The sequence below is a fragment of the Crocodylus siamensis genome, chromosome 8, assembly GCF_052110815.1.
Source record: "Crocodylus siamensis isolate JL-2025a chromosome 8, ASM5211081v1, whole genome shotgun sequence".
In the NCBI taxonomy this organism is placed as follows: Eukaryota; Metazoa; Chordata; order Crocodylia; family Crocodylidae; genus Crocodylus; species Crocodylus siamensis.
In genome coordinates this window covers 65,862,882-65,889,481 of record NC_143402.1, presented here as the reverse complement: position 1 = coordinate 65,889,481, position 26,600 = coordinate 65,862,882, and the positions used below count along the sequence as shown (strand labels likewise).

General features: G+C 47.7%; 2 long non-coding RNA genes and 1 other non-coding gene across 6 annotated transcripts in view; 2 read left to right on the top strand and 1 right to left on the bottom strand.

The window, feature by feature from the left end:
• LOC149858891 (uncharacterized) overlaps positions 1-22,186 on the bottom strand; it is a 27,489-nt gene extending 5,303 nt beyond the window's left edge. The window contains exons 1-6 of one of the 4 annotated variants that reach the window (XR_016443806.1): positions 22,089-22,186; positions 21,490-21,792; positions 20,412-20,629; positions 17,351-17,560; positions 17,199-17,253; positions 1,392-2,664 (exon numbers count right to left, since the gene is read on the bottom strand). This is a non-coding gene — a long non-coding RNA (uncharacterized LOC149858891). Of the gene's footprint in view, positions 1-1,391; positions 2,665-17,167; positions 17,254-17,350; positions 17,561-20,315; positions 20,630-21,489 lie in introns of those variants that run through there. The other 3 variants (XR_016443807.1, XR_016443805.1, XR_016443808.1) reach the window with 3 other exon arrangements.
• On the top strand, positions 22,095-26,600 carry LOC149858889 (uncharacterized). The gene is made up of 4 exons (XR_016443804.1): positions 22,095-22,188; positions 23,161-23,297; positions 25,228-25,354; positions 26,513-26,600. It is a non-coding gene; the product is annotated as an uncharacterized LOC149858889 (long non-coding RNA).
• On the top strand, positions 23,010-23,088 carry LOC149858890 (small nucleolar RNA R38). Its single transcript, XR_016444050.1, has one exon. It is a non-coding gene; the product is annotated as a small nucleolar RNA R38 (small nucleolar RNA).

Below are 26,600 nucleotides of genomic sequence, written 5' to 3'. Positions count from 1 at the left end.
ATGGCCACAAATATAGCCGCAGGCAGTGGAGAGCAGCTCCCCACATTGTAAGTCTATGGGGGCAGGGGCAGATTGAGGCCCCCATGGTGAGGGAGGGAGTGGGGCAGGAGCTGAGCCTAGGGGTGCTGCCCAGCCAAGGTGATGCATGGGAGCCAGGTCAGGGTGGGGAACAGGACAGAGCCACAGGTGGCTCGTCTAGGGGGTTGGGGTGGGGGGGAAGCCAGTTTCCTGCCACTGTGTAAATTCCCGAGGAGGGGAGTATGGAGGGTGCATCCCCCCCAAATTTGTGTGCAGGGTGGGGGCAGATGCAGGCTTGGGGCTTCCCATCTTGCTACCCTCCCCCTAGGGCCTCCATGGCACAGGAGGGTGGGGAGGCTCAATGCCACTGCTGAGAGCCTGGTGCCAGCCACACCACAATGGTGAGGTGCCTCCTGTCCACCTGGCAGCAGCAGAGGGCACAACGCTACACTGCCACTGCCTCTGCCTCTGCTGCCAGGGGGGCAGGGGACACCTTGCCATGGTGGCATGACCAGTGTGGGACTCCCTGGGGGAGGGAGCCCTGAGCCATGCAGCTGCCCAGGGCTCCACTCAGCTCTGCTCCAGGCATGCCAGGGGGGCATCATATTAGGCACCCCCCCAACAAAAATAAAAGTCAGCACCTATGCCTCCATGTGAGTCATTAGCAGGAATTGTTTCTAAGAGGCCCACGGAGTGTTGTGGGATCCGCCCCCGAAGGATTACGTGCAGGATGTAACTTGGCATAGGCATGTGCTCCAGACAAAGCCAGGCTACATCCTGGGTGTCCTCTGTTCTCAGTATTCCCAGCTGTCATCCAGAGGCTGCTTCATTCACTTAAAGAATCTGCCTCCCAGTCGTTTTAGCTCACCGCCCCTATGAGTATCTGAGAATGTCCTGGGACTGACTGTAGGCAAAGAATGCTCTTCACCCTCTGTGCAGAGCCAGCCCAGGGCAGGTTTACACCACGGCAGCAGACAGGTCATTGGTACCACTGCAGGAATGAGCCCTCACACCCAGTCCAGGAACAAATGGTGAGTCCCTCTACCCCCAAGCTCAGGAGTTGGGGTTCCCATGTAGTCAAGAATGAGATATACCTAGGTTATTGTCACAGGCTCATTTCTGGGGTTGAGGGGCAGAGCAGAAGCAGGCATGTGGGGCTTCCCCTGGGGTGTCTCAGCTGTAGACCCCTCCTTCCTTGCCCACACACTTGAGATCACTTGCACCATCTTAGCCTAGTGAGGGTCCTCATGGCTTGGAGCCCTGGGCAGTTGTCATGGGTGCTTCTCCCTAGCACCAGCTCTACCTCCCCAAAGAACAATGCAGAGTTTGTGTGGCTGGATTTCAGGGGACCTAACCTACCTTCTCCTCTCCTGGTTTACTTGTTTCACCTCTGCCAGGTCTATAAAAATGTGTGCTCTGCAGAACTGAAAACTAGAATCAATAGGCTAAATTCTTTCCTGACAGCTCTGCTGAAGACAGTGGCATTATGCCAACAGTGGATTTAGCCTTGTATTATCTTTGCATGTCTGACAGCCTCCAAAATCCAGCCCTTATGGAATTAGCAGGTCCTAATTCTCAGTACAGTCCTGTGTCTGCATCATTGGATTCTTGGTGGTCTGATGTTCCAATGCCGGAAACGTTGTCTGTGTCTCCATCCCAAGAGTGTTATCAAAGTGGATTTATGGCCTTTCCCGTAGCAGCCCTCCTACTGGAAGCCACAGCATAGGCCGCCTTATTCATTTCAATGCAATTTTTAATGCCCCATTATTTAACGTGGAGTGAGACATTATGATTAATTCTGGCTGCTATGCGTTCCTCAGAGGATCTCAGATTCTCCTGAATTTCACATGATATTTCACCACTCGAGTAGCAGTTTCCCTAATTCCAAACCATTCAAAGAACTTCATAATGAAATCCACCTTTTAATTTAGTTCCTGCATATGTGTGCCAAGCAGTGTCCCCCCAGAGCCTGAATCTCTGGTGATTGCCCTTGCTAATCCTGGGGACAGAGGGTCATCTGCTGGGTGGAACTAGGGACTGAAATCAGGATTCTGTTTTGTTTTTTTGGCTTCAACAGATCGGTCCCTGAATAAAATTGGCAAGGTTCCTATCTCCAGCAGGGGCGATGGCACCCTGTTAAGGTGCTGCCCAGTCCCAAATCAGCAGTCCCAGCAGTCCTGCTCCAGAAATCCCATCCTTTGTCCAAGTGTGTCCTTGGCGTTCAGGCATGTGTGTAACAGGACACACAAGGAGGAGGCAGTGTGGGGAGCAAGCATGTTTTGTGTCATTTGCGGAGTTCCCAATAAACTTTGGCTGCCTCTCCTGACTCCAGCAACTCTGCCACTCCCATACTTAAGCCATAGCATTGATATCACTACTGATAAAAACATCTCCCCATTTCTGTGAGCAGAGAGTCAGGGTGTAGCTGAGTTGGAAGAAGCCGCTGTTCTTCTGTCAGCCATCCGTCTTCCCAAGAACACCCCAAATCCACCATCCTTCTCCTCCCTGGTTCTCTATGCCTCTCCCTGAACCTCCCACGCCTGGGATCCTTTCGCTTCCACTTCACATTCCAGCTTGTCAAAGAGTCGAGGATTGAGGAGTGTCTCCAGGCAGCAGCATATACTTCCAACAGCTGCCAGTTCTGATCTGGAGGGGAAGGGGCAGGGCGGGAGGGAGAGGAACAAGGAGCATGAGAAAAAAGAAAGGTTACTGGGAAGAGAGAGCAAAGAAAAAGGGCAAGGGACAGAGTGAAGTTCAGGCCCTGATTTGCTTCTGCAGTTGTATTAAATTAGGAGAGAAGTATATGGTGGGACACTGGCCTATGTGAGGGATAAGCCAGGCCCTCATTCTGGGGTTCACACTGCCCACGTGACTCTGGTGGACCTGCCAGAGACAAAGCACAGTAGGACAGAGGGAAAGCTTTGGTTGGGCTCTCTCTGGCACATTCCTAGGGCTGGTTTCTGCACTTTGTCTCATGCTGACTAGTCAGCTTGGGTCTCACATGCCAAAGGCCACCAGCTGCCTTGCCCTTTGCACTGCTCCCACCAGTGATCTTGCATGTGGCATGTTCCCTTAAGGTTCCCCATGACCGACGATGCTGAAGAAAGTCATCTTGGTAATTTTGCATGTGCCAGGACACTCTTCTGAAACCTGCCCTTTGCAGACTCCTGGAACCAATCCTACTCTCATTGTCCCCAAGTAAGCTGAGGCCAGTCCATGTCAACCCCATCTGGATATGGCTCGGGGGAAGGCATGCAATGGTCCCTGTCAGCAGGACAGGACAAGAAAGAGAGCAGAGAGCTAACTGGTAGCAAGGCAACATTCAACCTCTCCCCTTTGTAGAAGACCCCATCATGACATACAAAGCTCTAGCCCTTCAGGTGGGACATTCAGTGACCCTGACACCCAGCACCAGAACTGCCTATTTGCAACCCAGCACTGATTAAATGTTTCAAGAAGCCTCCCCTGTTAAATAGGAATATGATGGGGGTGGAGGGCTGGACCTCCAGGTGACTGGGGGAGTCCAAAGGAGATGAAGAGGGAAACCAGGTAGCTAAGCTGGTAAGAGAAATATCAGTGCTTGAAAAGAGCGACCAATTTTCCTTCAGCACAGTTCATGCTTTCCCAGCAGTGCCTAGAATAACAAATTCTTTCCACACCTAAGCCTGAATGCTGGAGGAAGCTGCTGAGAAACTTAATTGATTACCCTAATGCGTGCGTGGAAAAAATTGCCCAGCATCAACGAGCTTACTATCCTGCCAGCTAATGCAAAAGATGATGTGATGCTGGAGGGACCAGCTGCAGCCTTGTGTCACTCAGCTCGTTCTTTCAGGGCAGGAACAATGCAAGGTTTGTTTTATTGGGTATGCATTTCACTACTGTATTTAATGTAAGCAGTGTTAAAAATAATGCCTGAGCCTTGGCTACACTACAACCTGCCACCATTGCAGCCACTGGCAGAACTGCAACCTTGGTGAGCTACATTTCCCATTGGGGTTAAGGCTTGTATCCTTGCCCTGGGACATAGACTGGATTCCTTTGCAGCCCAAACACCCGTCAAAGCCAGCAGACATTTTACATCCACCAGGAATGTAGGATTTGGGCCCCCCCATTAATTTCCCTCATTTGGACCCTGCCTTTGGACCTCACTGATGCACCCTCCTGTTCCAGTGGAGAAAAAGAAACCCATGTACTGAGCACCTGGGCAAGACTGTTCATTCCTCTGCTGTGCTGGCCAGGAGCTGGGCGCTCAGCACATCCCAGCTCATAAATGATGCCCTCGTGAACTGGTTGTCACCATAAAGAGGGGAGTGGGGTGTTTGAAACAGCAGGTGTGGGTATGCTGCCTTCTGCCCCCAGCACTGTAGTAACCTGAGAGGCAGAGCGTGATGCTGTCCTCTGCAACTATCTCCTGAGATGCAGGACCAGGTGGTGCTCGTTTCAGTGAGTATGGGCTGCAAAGGAGCACAGCCTCAAGAAATGCTGATCATGAGGCCAAAGAATACAGCAGCCCTGATGCCCCAAGCCCAGTCACCCCACAAGTCAGCATGGCAACAGGAGCAAAAGGGGCCCAATGAACTGATGAGATCTTATGGGTTTAAACTGCAGTAGATTCAGATGACATCTTAGAAAGAAACTTCCCATCAGAACAGTAAGACAATGGAACAGGTTGCCCAGTGAAACCTTCACTGGCTGTCTCCAAGAGGCTGGACAGATATTTGTGCAGGCTGCTGGACTAGATCAGTGGGAGCCAGCTTTTTTGACAGGTATACCATGAATTAGTCCTATAGTCTCCCTGCGTGCCACACCAAACCCCTTCCCCGATCAACCTGTTGTTCTGCTTTCTGCTCCCTGCCCTGCACTCCTTGTGCAATCTGCTGCTCTGCTTCCTGCTTTCTACCCTATCTGCTGCTGTGCTGCCTGTTCTCTCCCTGGTCTGCCATGTGGCATGCCCAGAGTCTGCCTGTGCCACTTGCGACATGCATGCTGCAAGTTGGCCACCCCAGTCTAAGTGATGCTCCTTGAGGTCTCTTCCAACTCTATGATACTGAGGCAGGGAAGCCTGAAGCAGAGTTGTGATGATGCTGGAGGCAAGGCAGTAGACGAGTGAGCAGGGTGCAATACAGACAGGAGTCACGGATAACCAACTTACAGCCTCTCTATACAGGCCCAGCCTTTGTATGGCCACGAACACCTGGGTGAGTGATGGTGAGTGAATGGGTGAGCATTGTCTGCATCCAGTTCTGAGCTGCAAGGAAATGCTGAGCTGTCTTGAGCAGGTCAGCCAGAGGATGGGTGAGGGGCCTGGCCAGGCACTGGAACGACGCACTTGCACAGACATCACCACACAGCCTGTGTCCCCAGATGCTTCTAGTTGGGTTCCCATCCCTGTCTCTCCATCTGTTACAGACACCTGTCTCTCATCTAAGCTGTTCTGTGAGTTGATCACCTCTTCCCAGTAAGACCATCAGGGTATGGCTGCATGGGTAATCAGACAGACCCCCTTACTGGATTGGCCTCAGCTGTCAGTCAGTGGCCAGCCCAGCATCTCTTCACTGGCACCTGCTACTGACTGGACTGGTGGCTCTTTCTGCTGCTAGGGATGCTGTGGTGAAGCCCAGCTCATGTGCTCTGTTTGTGTGCTGCCTAAGTTTGCAGAAGAAATTAGTGATGGTGGGTGTCTGACGTGAGACACCTGAAGGGCTTGGTTTTGAAGAGCACAGATGCTTGACATGTTCATAACACCAGGGCTCTTGGAGGGAGCTCAAACACAATGCCCCAGAACTGAAGCTCCCCAAATCCCAAGTCACTTGAAATAAATATTAGGTCCTCACCTCTATTCATGTTTTCCTTCCTATGGAGGGTCTGAACATAACCTCTCTATAATGCACCCAGTGTCTCTAGCTCTGTCAGCAGAGACGGTTTCTTTCCTGGATCAGCACAAGAAAACATGAAGCCAAAGGTCTGGGAGGTCTGTGAATGCACCAGTCATGTTTCTTGACAGGATCAAAATGTTCCTTCGGTTTTGTTTTTCCCAAACTGTCACTGCTTGCTGCCTCCCTTGCTCAGACCTTTGACCTAAAAGCCTTCTCGAACCAAGTGTTTTTCTTCCTTCTTTAAAGTGAAGGTAGCACCAGCAAAAGAAGCCAAGTGGACAATCCCAGGGAACGGAGCCCTCTGAGGGCAGGCAGAGCAACTCTCCCCCACTGGCCAGTATGTGTTACCTGGCACCCCGGGGCCACGTCTGCAAAGGTCACAAGCCTGGTATCCGTCGAAGCTGCATGGCACTTTCACTCAAACAATAGCCGCTTAGGCATTTCTGGCACTGGAGGACTCCAGCCCAATCTGTGGTGTCAGCCATGATGGTGACCACCCTACGAGCTTGTCAAATGTTTCTCTGTCTTGATTTAACCTGGAAATGAGGGAGTTGTCACAGCATCTTCCTGGAAGTGTGTTTGTTTTCTGGAGAATATGGGAATGGGGCCTCAACAGGTTGGCTGCCAAAATATAAATCTTCTCTTGATGCCTGGCACTTCCTGAAGTCCTCAGGGGTGTAACTAGACTTCTCGAAAGTCACTTGAGGGCTCAGGGCCAATGTTTGGAGCCCAGCCTAGGCAAGCCCTTCCTCCTCCATGGGCCCTGCCTGCAGCGGTTCATCGGGAATGCTAAGACCTCTGGAGAGCAAGGGGACATGGAGGTGACTGATGAATGCGGGGAGAGTGTCCAGGCAGTGCAGTGAAGAAACTAGAAAAGAGGCAAGTACAGAAAGCCTCCAGCTCCACTGTAAGAAGATGCAAAGCTTTGAGACACAATCCACTTTGGCTGGGGTCTCAGTCAGTACAGTCCAAAGGCCTGTTTTGTTTATTGTGCTAAACCGACTGAACATTAGATTATGGTGCGTATGCCCCGCAGGCCAAATGCTGCCTGCTGCCAGTGCCTACTGTGTAATGGGACTGGGTCTAGCCAAGAGGTTCACTGCCATCTGTCGTCCTGTGCTATGGGAACATCAGACTCCATGGACTCCTGAGGCCGTAACCTCTTGCCTTTTCTTGCACTCTTGATCCCACTGAGACCAGCTGGAGTGGGGTGTGCAGCAGTGATTGCTTGTGTTTCAAAGTTGCAGAGGAAAACACCAGGCTGTGGTTTGGTACTGGCAACTGGAATTGTCTGCGTGTTGAACTGGGTTTGCTCTGCCAGTCCAGTACACAAATCCCCTCCCTCCTCCTCATCCTGGGATTAGCTAGCATCTCAGGAGATTATCAAAGAGCAGGACAGAACTTGCACTGAGTTGGAACAGGCCTCTGTACCATTTCTGTCCTTAAGGCAATGTGTATCTTGTAACTCCTTGGGGCTGACAGAGAGGCTTTGAAGGTATGGGGTGGGTCACTGTCAGGGATCCAGCTTGGGAGTTGGAGAGAAGTGGCTAAAAGACAAAATTTGTTTTTGCAAAAATAAAAGAGCAACACTCTTTTGCAGTGTTTGAAAAGGACTCTTTTTCTTCCAGGATTTTTTCCTATATACTTTTTGAACAGTTTATAGGAAACCTGACTGCAATTCCTAAAACTTTTTAACTTTTTTATAACCAGTTTGAAAAAATAGTAACATTTTGTAATGGGCTCAGCTACTCCTGTGATGATCATGGTATAGACATCCAGATGGATAGATGGAGAGTTGTCACTACAGGGAATATGACACATGGCAGGTATATTTCCATACAGTCCTCTTTACAGATCCAGCTGAGCCCGAGCTCAGCCTCGTATCCTGAAGTCAGTCCCGTGGGTAGATTCTCTACATGCAGTCAATACATTTATCATCTTCCAGTCCCTCTTTTAGGTTACCATGGGGCACTCAAACACTAACAGCTCTATAGCTTCCCAATGCTTTATTCTCATTTTATAGGGTCACCTTTACTCGGCAGCACTTGCATCCTTGGGTGATTCTCAGGCAGCCAATGGAGCAGAGAGTTGTGGGTCATGCTCTTATTTCTGCTACTGATCCACTGTAAGACCTTAAGTGAGTCCCCTCATTTTCCTCTGCTTCCTTTCCCTGTTTGAAACAGTAGCAGTAATTCTAATTTACCTCAACATGGTGCTTTGAGATTACAGATGAAGAGTACTGACATACTACTAATAGACTCTTTACACCCCCTCACCCATAGCTCCTTTCATCTGCAGACCTCAACACATTTTACCTGATGGCTCACAGCTCCTCACCCCGTATCATGGGTATGACAGAGGCAATGGGTGATTGCCAAACTAAAGCCACAAGCCAGTTGTCAGAAGACAGGGGCCTGGGGTGGATCCAGAAGCACAGGGGTGAGAGGGTCAAGAGCCAGTAAGTCAGAGGTCAGGGGGGGCAGGACCCAGGACCAAAGGTGAAGTCAGGAAGTTAACAAGCAGGAGCCAGAAGCCCAGGGTGAGATAGAGGTGTGTATTCTACAAAGTAATCTAATGGATCTTGAAAGAGCTGCTGCTTGTCCCATGCAAGCAACTGGGGCCAGCTGGGGGTTGTTAGGCAATTGGCAGTAGGACCATGCAGGTAACCAGGGGCAGCTGGGGACTAATTAGTTTACTGGGTGCCCTGACACCTGACACTGCACAAGATAGGTAACTAAACACAGCATAATCCTCTTCTCACTACTGCAGAAGCATGAGATTAAGGGAATTTCTCACAGCTATGCAGCAGGTTCAAGGCATAGTCTGGAACAGAGCCCTCCTGCTCTAACCACTAGACTTGACTTCCTGTGGCATAATAAGCTGCAGGGACACGCACCAAATGATGGTGCAGGCATTGTCTCCCTGAGCCAGGGGAGTGGGCTACCACCACTGAGTTCTTCCATATCCCATGGCAAGTAAACACAAATGCCATAAGGGAGCAGCCATTTTCTATTACTGTATGTATTTTCCCCCTCCCACTCTCCTTCAGCAGCAAGACTGTTTTAGATGACAGCTGTGGGGGAAAATGAGAGTGCTTGAAATGTGCAAATATAGAGACATTTGAAGGCAGAATAACCTCTAGAAATACTAGATTTGTTAGGTCAACAGGAAAACAAGTACGGTAGATTAGGAAGAAATGCACAGGAATCTCTGCCTCTCTCGTGAGGAAATCTCCAAGGATTCAGGTCTGGTTCATAGGTCTTCATCTGAAATCTAAGGAGAGATGGTGAGCTGTGGAGGAGGAAGGGTGGGGGAGGCTGTTTCAGACTGCACAAGCAGCCAAGGTCACACTAGGAAGGGATGAGTGAAACTTTGCAAGACATGGCGGTGGAGGGAAGCAGGGAACAGGACTAGGCAGACTGAAATTAGCTATAGGCAAATCTGTGAAAGGCTTTATAGAGAAGAGGAGCAATGTGGAAGTGGTCCCTTCATAATGAACAGGGAGAATGATGGCTGTGCTGTCCTGCTCCTTTGACCTGCTCGCAGATGAATGCTAGGCCTTGGGAAAGGCGAAGACAAGAGAAGGTTAAATAATAAGCATGTATCTCCGCACCACATTTGGGGCAGTAAGACTAGACTCTACTAGGGATAAATTGTAGCGCTCCCTACCCAGACAGTAGGGAGATCATCCCTGCAGGCACCATGGCAGGGTTTGCTCAGGCCTGAGGGAGACTGGGAAGAGACTGCAGGAGCTGGAGGACTGTGGAAACATCCAGCTCAAACAGATGCTTTCACTGAATCTGCCAACTCTTTACATTAGCACTGAGCTTTAGCCTATCAATTCCAGGCCTCAGCTGGGACCTGGGACAAAAACCTACCACAGACTCATTCCTACAGTCATTCTCAGAACAAACAGGACGAGTTTACAACCCAACGTATCACTGGCTCATTGGGCAAATCCCTTCCCACCCACAGCAAATGGAAGAGCAGAGACAAGCATTTCTAAAATGTCTCAGCTGACTGATTAGGCACTGTTATGGTTGGAGAGCTTTCTTCCTGCCTCCCTAGGTCTCTACTAAATTTGATTTCTTGTGGAGGGGGGTGAGCAAAAATGGGTCACCGTCACATCTGGTATAATCAAGTGCAACTTCAATGGTGTTTTACATCTAGCTGATTTGGATTCAGTGTGCCCAGAGTATTCAGACCATACCTAAGAAGTGGTAATAACCTCCCATCCTTTGTCTCTCAGAGATTAATCTGGACATGCTGTAACTACTGATGATTTATACAGGAGTAGATTATGTTTCTAGGCTCATGCCTGGAGAAGGGGTAATGCAGAACTTCTTCTCAATATAATTCCTCCCCTTTGCTGTGAGTTGTAGTGTGGGGAAAGGTTACAATTTGCTTTTGCCCTGTACCAGTCATAAAAAAAAATCTCCTTTTTAGCTCAGATGGACTGACTAGACTTGGCGCAAGGGAGTGGAGCCATGGTTCCTACCACTGCACACCCACTGACAGGAATGTAGCTTCGTTATCTCCCATGTGTCCAAAATCCATTTAAGAATGTAAAACCTACAATCCCAGGCCCAGTCTAGCCCAGAATATGGGAAGTTCAGTTGCATTCTTGTTGATGAGTGCACATACCTGACCACCCAGCTTTCCCCTTGGAGAACTATTTTTGCAGGAAAAGAGACAGAATTCAGGCAGTGTCCACAGCCCAGTCTCCCCCACAGCCGTCCTCCTTTCTTGTTTTCCTTCTCTTAAATTTTTGCCCAGAGTACAGAGAGAATCAGAACTTGGCCGATCCACTTTAATTATCCAACTGGCTGCAAATCTATTTGTTTGGTTGTTTGAAATCCCTTCCAGGCCTAGACATGAAAGAATTCCTGCACATTCGAGATAAAGGATGCTGAGTTGCAGAGGCGGTGTTTCAGGGTCAAAAGAGGAAAATCCTGCCAGCAAACTGAAACGGTGCTGCTTTTCTTGGTTATTATCACTGCTATTCCCCAGTGCAATTTACATTGCTGTGGCCTGGCCTGAAACATGATGTGGGAGCTAATGATGAGCAGGATGAAAGGGACAGTAGTCTGCCTGGGTTTCAAGAGCCAAGCCAGCTCCTTGGATAGGAGGCTATAGCAGCTTCCTACATTTTGGTGACAAGGCTAGACATATTAATTTATTAAACTCCCTACATTCATTCCCTTGTGGTTGAATAAGACACCAGGGTTCCAGGGAACAGACCCTGAATGACTTTGCTGGTTTAACAGACCATGTGGGCCACTACTGGCACTGCAAAATAATAATCATGCTAATAATTATTATGGCTTAGGCCCATATACCCAAAGATCGTACTTGCCATTGAAATCAAGTGGGAGTTCAGTATGTAAATATACTTTCCATCTGTACGTCTAAAAGGTATTTACAAACAAAAGAGACAGTCCATCATCCCTGTTTTAAAGACTGGGAAACTGAGGCAAAGTGAGGTTCAAAGACTTGCCTGAGGATACTCAGGGAATCAGTAGAAGAGATGCAAACAGCTTGTGGGTCTATTGACTCTTTCAGGCCATCCTTGGACAATACCCAAGAACACTGAGGGTTTTAAAGATAGCCACATAATAGCCTAGGGAAACAAAGAAAAGGGATAACTTGGTGGGCTGAGGCTTCCCTTTAGATTCCTTAAATTAGGGAGGTTCAAACTTTTTGGCAGGTGTGCTACAAGTTAGCCCCACCTCCTGCCCAAGTACCACTCTGATCCCCTTCTTGTGCCCCATCTACTGCTCTGTTTCCAACCCTGTGCTCCCTGCCTGATCTGCTGCTCCACTTTCTGCTTCCTGCCCTATCTACCACTGTGCTGCCTGCTCCTTCCCCAGTCTGTCATGTACCACACACAGAGGCTGCCTGTGCTACTTGTAGCACCCATACCGCAGACTGGCCACCCCCAGGTGCAGGTCTGGGGTGTGAACTGATGCACTCACACCCTCCTCTGATTCCTGGTGCGGCCAAAGTTTAAAAGCAACGGCCAGGCCATGCTGAGGGAGTCAACTGACTTCATGGCTCACTGTTATCCACCTAATCCCTTCTAAACTCTTCATTCCACAGGTGGTAACGACCCTCTCTTCTTTTTAATGGTCTTGATGTTCCACCAGTCAAGCCAGGCTTTGTTCTGCAAGTCTTCTGTCTGTTTCATATGTGATGATTCACCTCACCATCTGCACCCCGCTTTTCCAAATTCTAAATCCGCCCATGGGCACTCCTGCCTTATATCATTTGCCACTCTTCCAGTGGAGAACCCATTAGGAGAGAATCTAATCTGGTCACATGTTGGGGGCTTGGGATGCTTAGGTGGTGAAGATGCTCCATGCATGAGCTGGGTGGGAGGAGATGAATGGGACACAGGGACTGGTTCAGTGGCCAGGGAGGGATGGTAGAAGGTCTGAAATGTCATCTGGAGAGGAGTTGTATGGGAGATCAAAGGCAAGAAACTTTACCCCCTGTACTGGTCACACTCATGTGTGTGTTTGGATAATATGTGACCATTGTTCTCCATAGCCAAAACCTGTATGTCAGCGTATGCCCTGGATACATGACATCTGCGGTGTCAGAGGTGGGCCTCATCAAACTCCTGACCTGTTCACTCCCAACCTTGCGGGGGAGTTCAGACCTGATCCTGACTTCCTGACCTGGGCCCCATCTTCATTATGCTTACTGAGAGAGTTGCAGAGGGCCCTCAAAAATCAGGAAAGCTGTCCACCTTGGTGTACCCCCAAACAGTCTGTACCTGGTCTGAACTCCACCTAAAAGCCATAAAAACAGTAAGACCAATCCACAGGGCACCATCCAGTTTGGGTAAAGGATCATAGATAAGCCAAGTCAAAGATGATGAAGTACTAATAATATAAATTAAGGGCACCTCTACACGTGCCAAACTCTTGCTGTGCAAATTAACTGAGCCTGCTGGAGTGTGCTAATTAGCATGCTCCAGCAGCCTCCACTTCACATGTATTCAGCATCTCCATACTTCAAAATGGCAGTGGGGGCACTTTAATGAAAGCTTGTTGAATGAGCTTTAGCTAAAGTGACCCAGCTGCTATTCTGCACTGCAGGATGCTGAATACAAGTGACACAGAGGGTGCTTTCACAGTGGCTCTTGAAGCCGCTTTAATTAAAGCACCCCCCACCCCCGAACATGTGTGAAGATGCCCTGAGATGACTAAACAAGATTAGCGTTGAGTACTTAGGCAAGAATCTGCCACACTTATGACCTGGGTAAAACTTCTCTCTTCTGGCCTAGATAAGAAAAGAAGTCTGAACTGCTGCTGTGCAAAGTAATAGCCTACTTCCCTCTGCAAAGTGGTCATTATATACTGTGAATCTCTGGTAGGAGTTGATGAGAAGCTGTGAGATGAAGCTAGCTGGGAACAGCTTGCTGTGTTAGGGGATCTCCTAGATGCCACAAAGGCCAATTCATGTGTTTTCATCCGAAATTACAAACTGTCCATTTGACTGCCTCCTGAATCAAATGTACCACAGATAATGTCTCTTGTTCCTTCAGATGCCTGTCATCTCAAATTAGAAGCAGTCCATCCATATGTCTGCCTTAGGAATCAGATATCCCCCTTGCTATATAGAAGTAACCTGTCTTGTTCCTTCATTATAATGTCTCATATTTGATTATAAACCCTGGCAGATGTGAAACACGAGATATTAGCTATAGCCAAGAATGTACAGACTAGTCCTACTAAACTTAGAAGAAGGATAAGTTATTTTGTTGTTTCTTTTCTATAATGATTCTTTTTTTCCAGAAGTGATAAGAGTTTTCAGGCACAAGAAGGAATGAGAATACTAAAAGATACAGTTTCCTTGCAAGAGTCTAACTTAGAAACAGTAAAAGAAATTGGATAACAGGGGATCAATTCTATTGATAGTCTTGGCCACTACAGAAAGGCCATCTTTTAAATAATGGGAAGAGTAAACATGATCTTAACTGCTTCACAGCTGTTCCTGCTTCATTCAGTCATTTTGCACACTGTACATCTATAGTGTTATAGCACCAGGCATCATCTCTCCCGTCATGTTTTATAGCAGGTTTAAAGCACCAAAGCATTGCAAATGTTAAATCTGCCCATACCCTGAATGAAACATAAACCCTCTCCAACTGAGAAAAGGGTTGGACATATTGGTTGTTCCTGTTGGATATCTTTGGAAGCCACAGAAAAATCGAGGGCTGGAAACTAGGTATTCAAGTAGAAAATAAAAGGCTAATAAAAGGTCATTCGAGCATCCAGTAGAAAAGAAAAGGTTATAGGGGCCTGAGGCATCCTGACACCAGATAAATAAATCAGAGGCTACTGTGTGCATCTCAGGGTTGTTGAACCCACCGAGGATGTTGCAAAGCTGAGAAGTACCACCAGCCCCATAGACAAACTCTCCTTCCTTTGATGTTATCAGGGCTGACCAAAAGCAGTACAGGAGTATAATTTCAGGGACCGCATTTCTTCTTCTGTTCATATATATATTAAAAAAAATCTTTTGCTGAGTCTCCACTTCTCAATGAGACCTCAAGCTCCCATTTTTGGGTTTTTAGTAAATATTGCCATCTACACGTTATTGCTTTGTAAGAGCAAGTAAATTCGCTGCAGCGACCTGCAATTGCTCTTGATATCTTCATATCCCTTTCACATCAAACAATTCAAATGCCAAAGACCCTTTTCCTAAAAGTGTCTTAAGACAATTACATTCTTATTCCTCAAGGAGCTTTTGGAGGTGAGATAAATGTGTTAGCAGCACTGAAGAATTTTAAGTAAATGCGATAAGAAATCTTGGCAATTTGTATACCTACTTGACCTCAATCCTGTTTATGACAATTGTTATGAGAATGCATTTGTATGCTCAGTACATGCCTAAAATATTGCATCTAAACTTGATGGATGAACAGTTGTGATTATACTCTACTGTGATCCTTGGTGAAATAATAAACTGTTGATGGGTAAGAATATAAAATATGCTGTTATGAAAAATACTAAGATAAAAGCTGGCGCATACTCTATGCGCACATGTATCTATCTGTGAAGGAATTTTTTCATCTACAAGGAAGGAGTTTTTAAGTCATTTGCTTATTGATCACTTGAATCCCTATTGTCCAATAAGTGTATCTGACTGTTCCCAGCATTTATGTACCTATGTATAATAACAGGAATGATGTATCTGATGGACCTATGTTGTAATTTACCCCTTCAAAGGACTAATACAGCCTATTCACTATATAAAATGCTGGAGTGGTTGACCAGAACCTTGCACCTGAGGCTGAAGACAAGTGCCTCATTTTTTCTTTCAGTGCCTCTATGGCCTTGATACACCCTAAAATATACACCCAGAAGACTCCATTCAGTGTCAGTCATGGGCAGTCCCCCCCGAAGCTTAGCTGGGGGGAAGAGGTGAAAACTCCTGGGTAGAGACAAAGTTGGGAGGAAGTTGGCAAAATAACAGCGTGGGAGGATGATTCATTTGTTTCTTCTGCCATTTGACATGAAATGAAGCAAGAGATCAGTTTCTGTTCCCTTAAGTAGAGGATCCACACTCAGGCTCTGAACTCAGGCACCTCAACACACTCAGGAAGAATCAATGTGTATCTGGAAGCTCTAGCATAGGCACTTTCAAATAGTATGCCCATCAGTCAAGGCACCCAGTTTTTAGTTTGGCCCTTGCTTAGGCCTCAATCCAGCAATGAGTTTGTTTGTGTCTAAAGTGTAACCTGGGCTTAAAGGACCTGGAGAGGAGGGGTGGATCTAAGGATGTATGTAGCAGGAGTCTTACTTTCAGAGTCTCTCTGGGCATGGGGCTCCGCCCTCCTGTAATGGGCCAACCGCCTGCTTACTCTCGCCTGCCATGCCTTGATCTTTCTTGTGATTGATAGATGATCTGAATCAGCAGGAGGCTGCCCGTTTATATATGCCCCGATGACAGGGGGCGCCGTCTGCGGCTCCTTTTCCTCCCCTACACCACAGCCCACACCTCACGGATGTTGTTGGCATGACCTAACCTGGGCCATGTTCCTAAGTCTCGGCCCTTCTTTCATTCTCGGGGCTCCTTGCTGCCGCTCCTCACTCTCGGGCTCCTTGCCGCCCCCTACCTTGGGGCTTCTTGCTGCCCCCTGGCTCTGAGGCTCCTCACTGTCCCCTTCAGCTACAGGGCCTCTCGTCCTCCTGACTCCAGGCTCCTTGCTGCCCCCTTTTTACTCCGCGGCAGCCTAACTGGGCCAATGTGCCCCTACACAAAGCTGCGCCCCCTTCAGACCAGGAGACCCCTGCTATCATGGGGCTCCCCTGAGGCCTCCTCCAACCCCTTGTAGCCTCACCCGGTCCTCCGGTTAACCATAACTAAACAGAACCATAAGCCAATCGGCTCTAACACAACAACAAGCCCGCTGGCTATAACATACAATCCAGTCCCACCTGTCTCTCCTGCCAAGCCTCCCAGCCAGGGTTCTTTCTACCCTGCAACATGATGCAGCTACTCGATCGGTCGGTCTGCTCAACTCAGCTACTGCAGAGCTCCTGCTTCTCTGGCTGCCAGAAGGGAACTGCCCTCCTGGCCTTCTGCCTGGGCTTAAGAAGGGCTAAGCTCCGCCCCTTCATGGCTCTAGGTTTTCCCCGGTTGCTAGGGCAACCAGCACCTGCACAGTCCTGGTGACTAGCAGTTGCGCTTCTCCCTTCCCCCCACTAGGGGTCTCTCCCGAGCCCTTTCTGCTCTCAGTTGCGGGGCACCTGAGAGCTCTGCAACAATGTACCTGAAGCTTGTCCAGGTAGAAATAAATTCTGTCCACTGTTCTCTACTTTAGGGGGCCTTAGTTCTCTGTACCACCTGGTTTGGTTTTGAATCACTGGAAACACCACAATTTTGGCTGAAGTACCCCAGGTTGTGCTTTTGCTTTCCACAGTATGACTAGATAACATAAAGGTCTCTTCTCCTTGAACTATTAGTTCTCAATCAGTTGGCATCCATCTGGTTTTCACCTGGACAGTCTCAGAACCAGGGGTGTTTGTCCAGAGTCCAGCTGGATACCAGTGTCTGGAAACTGGATTTTGGCAACCGCAGGGGTGCACTAAACCACCACAGCTTCAGCAGTAGCAGAAGGACACTGGGTTGGGCATGGATTCAGAGAGCAGATCTGGCTCATGGCAAGAGCTAGGTGGGGAATGATGGGGTGCAAGCAGGTTTCTAAACAGCAACCCCACGCTGTGTCCCACCCTCCCCCCATAAGTAGTAGTGCGTACAGAATAAAACCATTTGTGGTTATAATAATACCAGTGGCCCAGACCATCCCTCGCAGCTCTCTGTCCTGTGTGCAGTGCAGTGGCAGCTGAAATAGAAGAACACAAAGAACAGATGTAACAAACTAAACCTGCCGTCTCTTCAGCAACTCTGCAAATGTTGCTCCCCCCCTGTGCTTTACAGACCTAGGCTGTGTGGTAGATTGCTGCCCGCAGGGAACATCTAGCAATGGGGGACTTCTCTTCTGAATAAGTTCAAATACTCTTTTCTTTCCCGGCCATATGTTTAAGCTGATAACCACAGTGGGAGGTCTCAAATCCAAAACATGCTCTGCTTCTCTGAGTCTTCCTTCACGCTGGCGTTTGCTGCTGGATGAGACTGTAGCAGGCAGGGCACTGAGAAGAAAAGAAATTCAATTGCTAGCATTTAGTTAAGCATGCAGAGCTCCCCATGTGGAAAGGCTTGTAATGCATAAGAACAGGCAAAAGCAGAATCCAGTGGGAGTACTGGAAAGGTGACCTTGCTCTCCAGTTCTCCCTTCTGGGATGGAATCGGACCCCTACTGTAGTCTGTGGAAGTGTTGCCACCTTCCTTCCTTCCCTTTGCCCACCACCATGATTTGGAGATAATCAGTACCACAAAAATATTGCACTTCCCTGGTGAAGCTCAGACAGCTCAGTAAACAGTAATGACTGCTGTTTATTTGTCTGACTGATCTAGGAAGACCCAGGGCTTATTATGTGAAATGGTGTCATTCTCATTTTTACACAGCATGCACTTAACCTGAAGGACTCATTTGCACAAGACCTTACAAAGATTGAGAGCTTATTAGCATTCAAAAAAGGATTAAACATTTACATGGAAGATAACAGCTTTTACTGTTGAAGGAGGCAGGACAGAAATGTAAAAGGGATATAAATTCTCATGTGCAAGGACATAAGCCACCATTAACTGATGAAGACTGCAGGGGAATCCATAATTATTTAATCCATGACTGTCCTTTGTGCGGGAGAAGGTCTTTTACCTTCCCGTGAAACATGGCATTTTTAAAGAGATATCAGTCACCATTCAGCTCTGCAGGATGGGTTTTACTGCCAATATAAAGGTTATAATTTTTTATTCAATTTTATGAGACTTTTACATACCTTGTAATTCTAAAGCAAAGTTTTCCCCTAAAGATTTGTTTAACGTGCTCGCCCCCTACAGGTGAACTAAGTTTCAGAAGTAAAACCCTGAATATAAGAAAACCAAGATTCCCATAGACACGACACTTTGTAGAGAAGCAATATATATATATATTATGTATGTGTGATGTGCCCAGGGGAACCTTGTTCATTTTCCTTTGGCTCATCTACACAGTCCCTTGCTCACCAAAAAAATAATTCTCTCTGCTGGCCAACACAGATTTAAAAGCTGAGAGAGGTGGGAGTCAGCTCTTATGCTGCAGAGACTTTGTTATTCTTATAAAATAAACCCTGGAACATTTTCTGATTCACTGTGATTGTGTGACCTTAAATAACCATAGCTGTGCTATGTTTATCACAGACTGTTCTGGGATTTGTATTTACTGTGTTGGCTTGCTTACTTGCTAGTTAGCTAAATACTGTACATATATTCCTTTGCAAGGTCGGCCTGTCTATCCTTTTCTGTGGCTGTCCACCATAGTAATAGCTGAGCTTCTTCCACGCACAATCAATGCTCGTAGCAAAGTCTTAAATGAATTTTGTGGAGACTCTGGCTCCGCTGCATGGAGTAGAGTTTTAATGGGTCTTTTTTTCAACCTATTTGGTTTATTTTTAACCTATTTTCAAACCTATTATTTTATTGGGGCTTATAAAAGTTGCTTTTCTAAGGGTTTTTGTTTAGATGGTTGGGTTGGTGGCAGTTTGAGGGGTTGCCATTGTTGCCCATAGTAGAAAAAGGCCTTTTCACAGAGGCTTGTTCATGGTAATTAGCTTGGTTCTGCCAATAAATATTATATATACCTCTACTATAGACAATGTACCATAGGTCTGAGAAGAACATCTGACCTGCCCACTGTTATGATTAGGCTTACTGATAGGTTTTCAGCCCCTCAGGACAGCATTTTAAGAACTATGCCCTTGGGTCACAATCATCCCTAGATGGCTGCAAGGTCTGGTCAGGAACAGATGGGTATCGGTTTACGCTCCAGGGACCCAGGACTATTAACAGTGTGACAGACTCGCCAGGGCTTAGGCTCAACTTGCCTGACCCTACAGTGCCTCCTGCACCAGGGACTTCTGCATGTGATAAGGTGGACACCAGTTATTGTCTCTGTTGCTCTTCCAAGCGGTCAGTAGCAGTTGGTCTATTCCAGTATAGTCACTGCAAAAGAGCCCCAGCAGATTCCTTGATTCCTCACCCACACCCACTCTCTTGACTGGGAGCAGAAAATGAAGCGGCTAATTGGTTTCTGTTTGCTTTGTTTGAGGCTTTTAAAAGATTAAGCTTGGCCTTGTTGGAGAGCAGAGAGTCCTAGGCTCAGGTTAGTTACATGCTTTGGAAAGTTAGATTCTAAAATAGAGCAAGGGCAGAGAGACCCAGGGCTAAACAAACAAACAAGCCATCCTGCCTCCTCCTGGGAACCCAGACAGCACTTGGGTAAGCTGGCTGAAGACTATCCCTACTCGCATTGTACTCAAGAACATGGGAACATCAGCTCCCCCATGGTGAGTGCATCCAGAGTCAGAGGTGTCTTTGCAGCACTGTTGCCATCACCATAATGAATATGAAAGTACAGCGTTACCGAGCATCACTACCAGTTTACACCAGCCAATACATACAAGCTTCCTAGCCACTTCTGAGAAAACACATGGTAACTGTAGGAGCCATATTCATTATTTTCAGAGAAAATATGACAAGAAAGGATTTTCAGATCATCAAGTTTGGCCTTCTGTGTAATGCCGGCCATAGAATGTCACCTACATACTCCCATCCAGGAAGAGAACACAGCCCAACTGCAGAGACCTCCTCAGCCTGACGAAGAGTTTTTAAATCTGAAAGCTTGCCAAAAAATTTTTTTTCCAACTATTTAAGTTGGTCTAATAAAAGATATCAGATTCACCCGAAGAACCTTGTCTACCCACATACTTCTGTATTGATCCCGAAAACTTGTGAATAATACATAACTTAAAGATCTCCCTCCTTGGTTTGAAGGCATCAAAAGATGGAGAATTCACAGTATCTAGTTCTCTTGTTAATCACTTTCACTATCTCATTTCTAACCTGTGGGTGTCTCATTTTTAACTTTCGGCCATTAGGGTTTTGTATTGCCTGTTTCTCATTAGAAGCAAATGAGCAGATCAAATCCAGCAGGGGAGGGGCAGGAGGTCTTTATGCTTGTTGAGTCCATCTGTTTCATTTGGAGATGTGCACTTTTGGGGTCTTTGAAGTCTGTTACAGTTCAGGGGTTGGGTAATGCTCCATGGCTCCTGCAGCATCTTCTAATAACAAATGATAATCAGAACACTTGCAGAATTCATTATATACTCAAAGCACTGTACACACATTTACTAACTAATCTCCCATTAATCCCCAATCCCCTGCTAATTACTTACTTAATACATAGCCATAATTTATTAACTCATGCTTAGACTGCCTTTTGAAGATACAGAACTCTGTGGAAATGACAAATACCATCTATTTTGTTTATTACCAGTACACCATGTATGTAAAGAATGACTAAACACCATTACTAAACAGCATGATAATGGTGTAGTTGATTGCCTTGGGCTCTAGTGTCCCGCTCTGATTTCAACTGGGTGCAGTTGAGCAGGGACTTACTGAAATCAAACCTATCCTGGGCTCACAGCTATAGTTTGTGAACGCTCCCCCCCTCAAAAATCCTAAACACTTATAAAGTCTTTAAGCTGTGATTTTTAGATCCCAGCTGTACAATGCTAGCTGCAAACCACCGGACCTGAACAACGGGTGTCACATCATTAGTAATGACAATTATTTCCCTGATGAGGGAACAAACGATGTGAATGCTGTGATCAGAACCAGTGTTCGACATGAAGTGGTCTCTCCCTCTTTCCACATGCACAGTGGATGATGTCTCTTCATAGCATCCAATGACAGAAGAGCTGCTTTTAAGGAAAGCTTATGAATCTTCCATTGAGTCTATAAAGCACAACTCTACCCTGTCTTCTGTTATCAGCCTACTGCCCAGTTCACGCCCCTCCATGGTTTTGGGCACTACGTTGGTGACCCCTCACATCAGCTCTACAGCATAAGCACTGAATAAGCACCTGTATCAAACCAAACAGGGACTTTCTTTCCCCCTGTGACGTGTGCCTCTTACCTCTCGTCATAACCTGCACAGCTACAGGTCTCAACCTTGTTAGACTCAAGACACCCCTTGGCATCACAAGTTGGAAGGACTCCAATGGTGCCACCTCATCCATCTCGGGGTAAAGCTCCTGGCCCTCGAAGCAGAGAAGAGAGAGCGGAAGGAGGAAAAGACCGGCGGCTCCGTCCTGGGGGCTGGTCTGTTGGCTCTTAGGTCACCTCAAGCCCTATTGAGCAGCCGCGGCACAGACCGCCCGCGAACGGAAGGATTCTCTCCGAAAATGCTGCCTCTTAAGCTCTCCCTCATTTTTTTTGACTATGGAGAGAAAAAAATACAGCCATCTTTCTGGCGAAAAGGCCACCCAGGCCAGGCTGTGGGTTCTATGTGAAATCTCTGGGCCAGTGAATCATGAAGCCTGGGTGCCATGAAGGGACTGCAACCATCCGGGGGGCTTGCAACCCCCTGTTGAGGATCACTGATACCAAGCAGGAGCTCATGGGCCGCGAGGACCCTGAGGCACCTGGCTGAGGCCCTCAGTCAGCCCGCACCGCCCTTCCCCCTCCAGCCCAGCCCACGCGGCAAGAACTCGCTTTCCCAGAACCCCCGCAAACCTCGCGAGAGCTGGAGCGAGACGTGCGCGGGATAGGCCTGGGTTCCCCGCAGACCCCACCTCCTCTGCGCTCGGGGCCGGCGGTGGCGGCGGCGCTGGCGGTGAGCGCTCGGGCCGGGCGGGATCCGGCGCCATCCTCGGGGCCGGCGCGTGCTAGGAGGGCGCGGCTCGCGGCGGGGCGCCCGGCCGGCGGGGGCGGGTGGCTCTGGTGGGGTATGGCGGCCGCCCAGTCCTTTCTGCGGGGTAAGGTGCCCCTCACCCCGCTTAGCTGACCCGTGCGTGACCCCGGTGCACGTCCCAGGCGGGGCTGGGCCTAGGCCTAGGGGGTCCCCTGAAGGCTGCTGGGCGGCCTCGCTGGGCATCGGAAGTGGCTCTGGTCGGGCGGTCCTTATAACAGCGCCTGCCAAGGAGAGGGCTGTACCCACGTGGGAGTCCCGGGTGGGCACTGGCATAGGGCGAGCGCCCTGGGATGCTGTGAGGGGACGACGCAAAGCCCGGCTGTCCGTAGGGTCCCTGAGTTGTCCGCATTTGCCCCGTGGGGTGCGTCTCTCCCGTGGCTGCCCAGAGATTGGCACTCTCTCCCCGTCTCGCCGTGGGCCCAGCGATAACTGACTGTAAAGTACGCTGTGGTGCCACGTGCTGCGCGGCTAGACGACGGGCGAGGACAAGAAGGAAAAGGGATTTTTCTGCCGTCATGTTGAGCGTTGTAATGAGTGGCGATGCTGACTGAAGATCCGGGTGGCAAAAACTGTCTGCTAGTGGCATGGCTTGGCTTGACGTGGTTCGTTGGTATCCCTTTGCACAATCTGACCTCTCACTGAAATGGCCAACCTGAAAATGGGCACTTGTCTCCACCAGATGTCGTTGTCACCCAGGGCAGAGCACGCAGTGAACCCCCGTGAGGGGTCTTGGGCTGTGAAAGCTGAGCTGGTGATGATATGAAGTTATCCCTGTCTGAAAAAAGTATTTTCATTTTGTGGAGTTGTAACTCTGAGGCTCAGCACTACCAGTTTTTAAATGATTTTAAATAACCACCTGATTTTTAAATGACTAACCCTCTGGCCTCTTCACAGATTCCCAGAGCGCAGCACATCTTCACAAAGAAGAATGGGGGACTTGGAGCCAAGGATGCTGTCATCCAGTTTCCCGAGGGTCTGGATCTGAGGAGATCTGTGATGAGCCACTGTTGCTCTGCATCCGCTGTGCAGTGGTGAGGCATTGTAGCATCTGCCTTGTACAGTCACACGACTGGCTGGTTCCCTTTCATTGTCCCTGAGATAAGGAAGCAAGGCTGTTTCATTGTACAGTGGTGTTGGGTGACACTGCCATGATCTCTGGAGGCTGATAGGAGCAGGGAGAAAAGCCCAATCATTTGATTAATGGAATTAATTGGTTTTTCCACTGGGTACCAGTCACGTGCTGCTGTATTGTTGCAGCAGACACCTGAGTGCAGAACCCTTTGCTTTCGAGGGCCAAAGGTTGAATGGGAATCTAAATCTGTCTCTGCTGGGCAGGGCGTTTGGTTGTTGACACGGTCAAAGGTGAGTGGGGGAGAATGGAGCAAGGAGGGATTAGATAACACTCCATAATGGAGACATTTGATGCAGCTTAAGGGCCCGGAAGCGCCCTTGCCACAGAAATAGGCCTATTGAAAGAATAATTGGTCTGTTTACTCACCCAGAGATGCTCAGAAACATGCCTTTGGCTGGTGGGGAGCAGGGAAGTGTCACTCACAGATGCCAGGTGGTGACTCAAAAGGGAATAGAGAAGCTAAATAATAGCTGCTTTTGGAGGTGCAGTGATTATATTTTCCACGTGCCCAAATGCAGTTGATAAAAAGATCCTCAGCGGTATTACAGAAAGCAGTGTCGGATTCTTCCTAGGTGTGGGGAGGGAGCTGATGGAGGAAAAGGCTCTATATAACACTGAAGAGTGGTATCTGCTTAAAATGAGTTGAAGTGAGATTCTAAGTTGCTTCAAGTAATATGCCTACTCCCTCCCTGTAGCTGCCAAAAGACAGGGAGGGCACACTTTTTAATAACAGTGGGTAACAAACTGTCATCTACATTGGTGCCTTTAAGCAAGGATTTATCAGGAAATCTTGACTATAGATTGAAAAGTGAGTGCTGATAAGAAGGTGCCTTTTGGCTTTGTGCCATCCTAAGGTCTGAGTTGTAATCCAAAATTGGCCATCTGAAACCTTCCTTTCTGGGTTTCTAATACTGGGGCTCTGCATTTCATGCTTTACTCTATCTGAACTGGGTTTGCAGAGTGGGAATTTTTTTCTCTTAAAAGAACTTGTGTGATGACTGTCTAATACATGGCTTCTGCTTGGTGTTCACAGGGTGCAGCTCTTCCTTCTAAGACATTTATCTTGAACTATAGAAGCTACCTCTTGCAAGCCCATGGTGATTGCTTTGATTGCAAGCAGATAGCAAATTGCTAGAGTAATGCGTGGCTTGTGGAAAACCTAAGTAGAAATGTAACCTGCTCTTGCTGCCCAGAGTGCATAGACGCTGAACACGTTCGTCAGGAAGATAGTGATCAATGCTGGCTTCCTGGGCAGGTTTAATCCTGCTTCTCAGCAGGCTGTGATCTGGTGTGTTTTTAAAGGTTTCCGAACTCTACATTTTCCAGTCTGCTTTTTGTCCCTGCAAGTCTGAGCCAATGATGTGCTGTTATCCCTGTCTGAAAACTCAGCTGTGAGGGAGAAATGAATATCTCTGAGGCTCATAAATCAGGGACAAAATTTTTCCACATCAGTCATAGTGGTAAACAAAGCCATTATTCTGTGTGCTCTACTGCTGTCCCACTGGAGTAAAAACAGTGCCCTGCCTTTTCATCCATACTCCTCATGAGGGATTGCTTTGCTTCCCATCCAGGAGCATTAGTGACTGACAGAAAGAGACTGGGCCTTAGAGATTTAAGTTCTGTTTTGGACTCTGACACCAGTTGCTGCTCAATTTTGGGCAAGTCAGTTGTGCTCAACACCCTTTATGAATTTTCCTCTCCTCATTCTTACAGCTTTAAACACTTTTGAGATGGCTGCCTGAAATGTTAACTGCAAAGTATTTCCAAATGACTAATAATGATCTGCATTCCTCTAGCAACTCGCATTCAGTGTTCAAATTTTCTGACAGGGTTTGGAAGGCATGTGGTGTGTTTGCTGATGGCCTGTGGAATAGCTGCATGATGCCCTGAGCTGCCATGCATTGAACAGTGGATTTGAAAGTAATGGAACTGGAACTCATGTGGGCTTGGAAGCAGGTATGTTGGGTAGGGAGAAACATTTGGTTCTAAGGGATGCTGAATAATTCACACTGAATGTGTAGGAACTGGACAGGATCTTCCTGTACAAAGTTTTCTGCACTTGCTGTATTATATGGATTCTAATGTCCCACTTTGGACACAACATCAGGGCTTATTCAGTTGAGGGGGCATAGCTTACTAGGAAATAGCTGCAGCTGCCAGGCTTCAGGAAAATGAAATGAAGAGCCAGACTAGAAATAGAAAGTAGAAATAAGCATTTAGTACTCTGGAGAATGGCCGGATCCAGGAGTTATCAATGTAAGCCTTACTTGCTGTATCTAGATCATATCTATTAGCACTTGGGCACATAAGATGTTTGTGTGGTGTGATTTTCCTAGTGACTTTTGTGCAAGCATAAGTTATTCAAGGATCTGGAGTAGACAAGTAATTTGGGCTGCCTGCTTGCAGGTAGTGCCTTGCCACTAGGTGGTAGAAGAGCAGGTAATACTTGCTTGCTAGTAGGTGCACAGGGCTTACACTGGGATGAGTCTGTCCTGGTTTTCCCTGGAGTAATTCTGCACCAAATTCAAGTAAAATTACACTGGCATAGGGCTGTATGTTGTGTGTCCAGGCAGTAGCTTTCACATTAGTCACCAAAGTCTCCATTAACTTGAGGATGTTGCAAGCTGCAGGCACTGACCTGGAGTTGCATGTCTGTTTCTAATATGCTCCTGGTTGATCAGTAGATACTAGGTAGCTCAAGCATTAGTGAAATGGTTGCTTCCAGGTAACTGGGGATTTGCTTGTGCTCCTGAGCTCTCTCACAAACTCCTTGTCTCACTGGCAAATGGACACTTATACCATGCATATGGAAAGGATGAGTTCTTGGAGTGGCAGGAACATGGCTCTAGTGCAGCTAGCTGTGACATGGACAAGGCCAGACTCGCATCTCAGGAAGTAAAGGTTCCGATTGCTATGCCAGTCAGTAATAGAGCAAGAACTGACCTGTCATCCATCCTGAAGTCTTAAAACGTCCCAGCCTCCTCAGACAATGTTTTTTTAGTAAAATACAGATGAAAAGTTTCTGTGTCTGGCCACAATCTCTGCTTTAGGTTGACACTAACTAGCTCCTTTCTCTTGTCAAATATAATGACCTTGTTCCCTTTACCCAAATAGGTCCTGTTTCAGCAGAACTGGCTGGAGAGAAGTGCTGTCCATCAGTGAGATTTATCTTCAGGCAAAAAAATAAATACATTGCTGACAA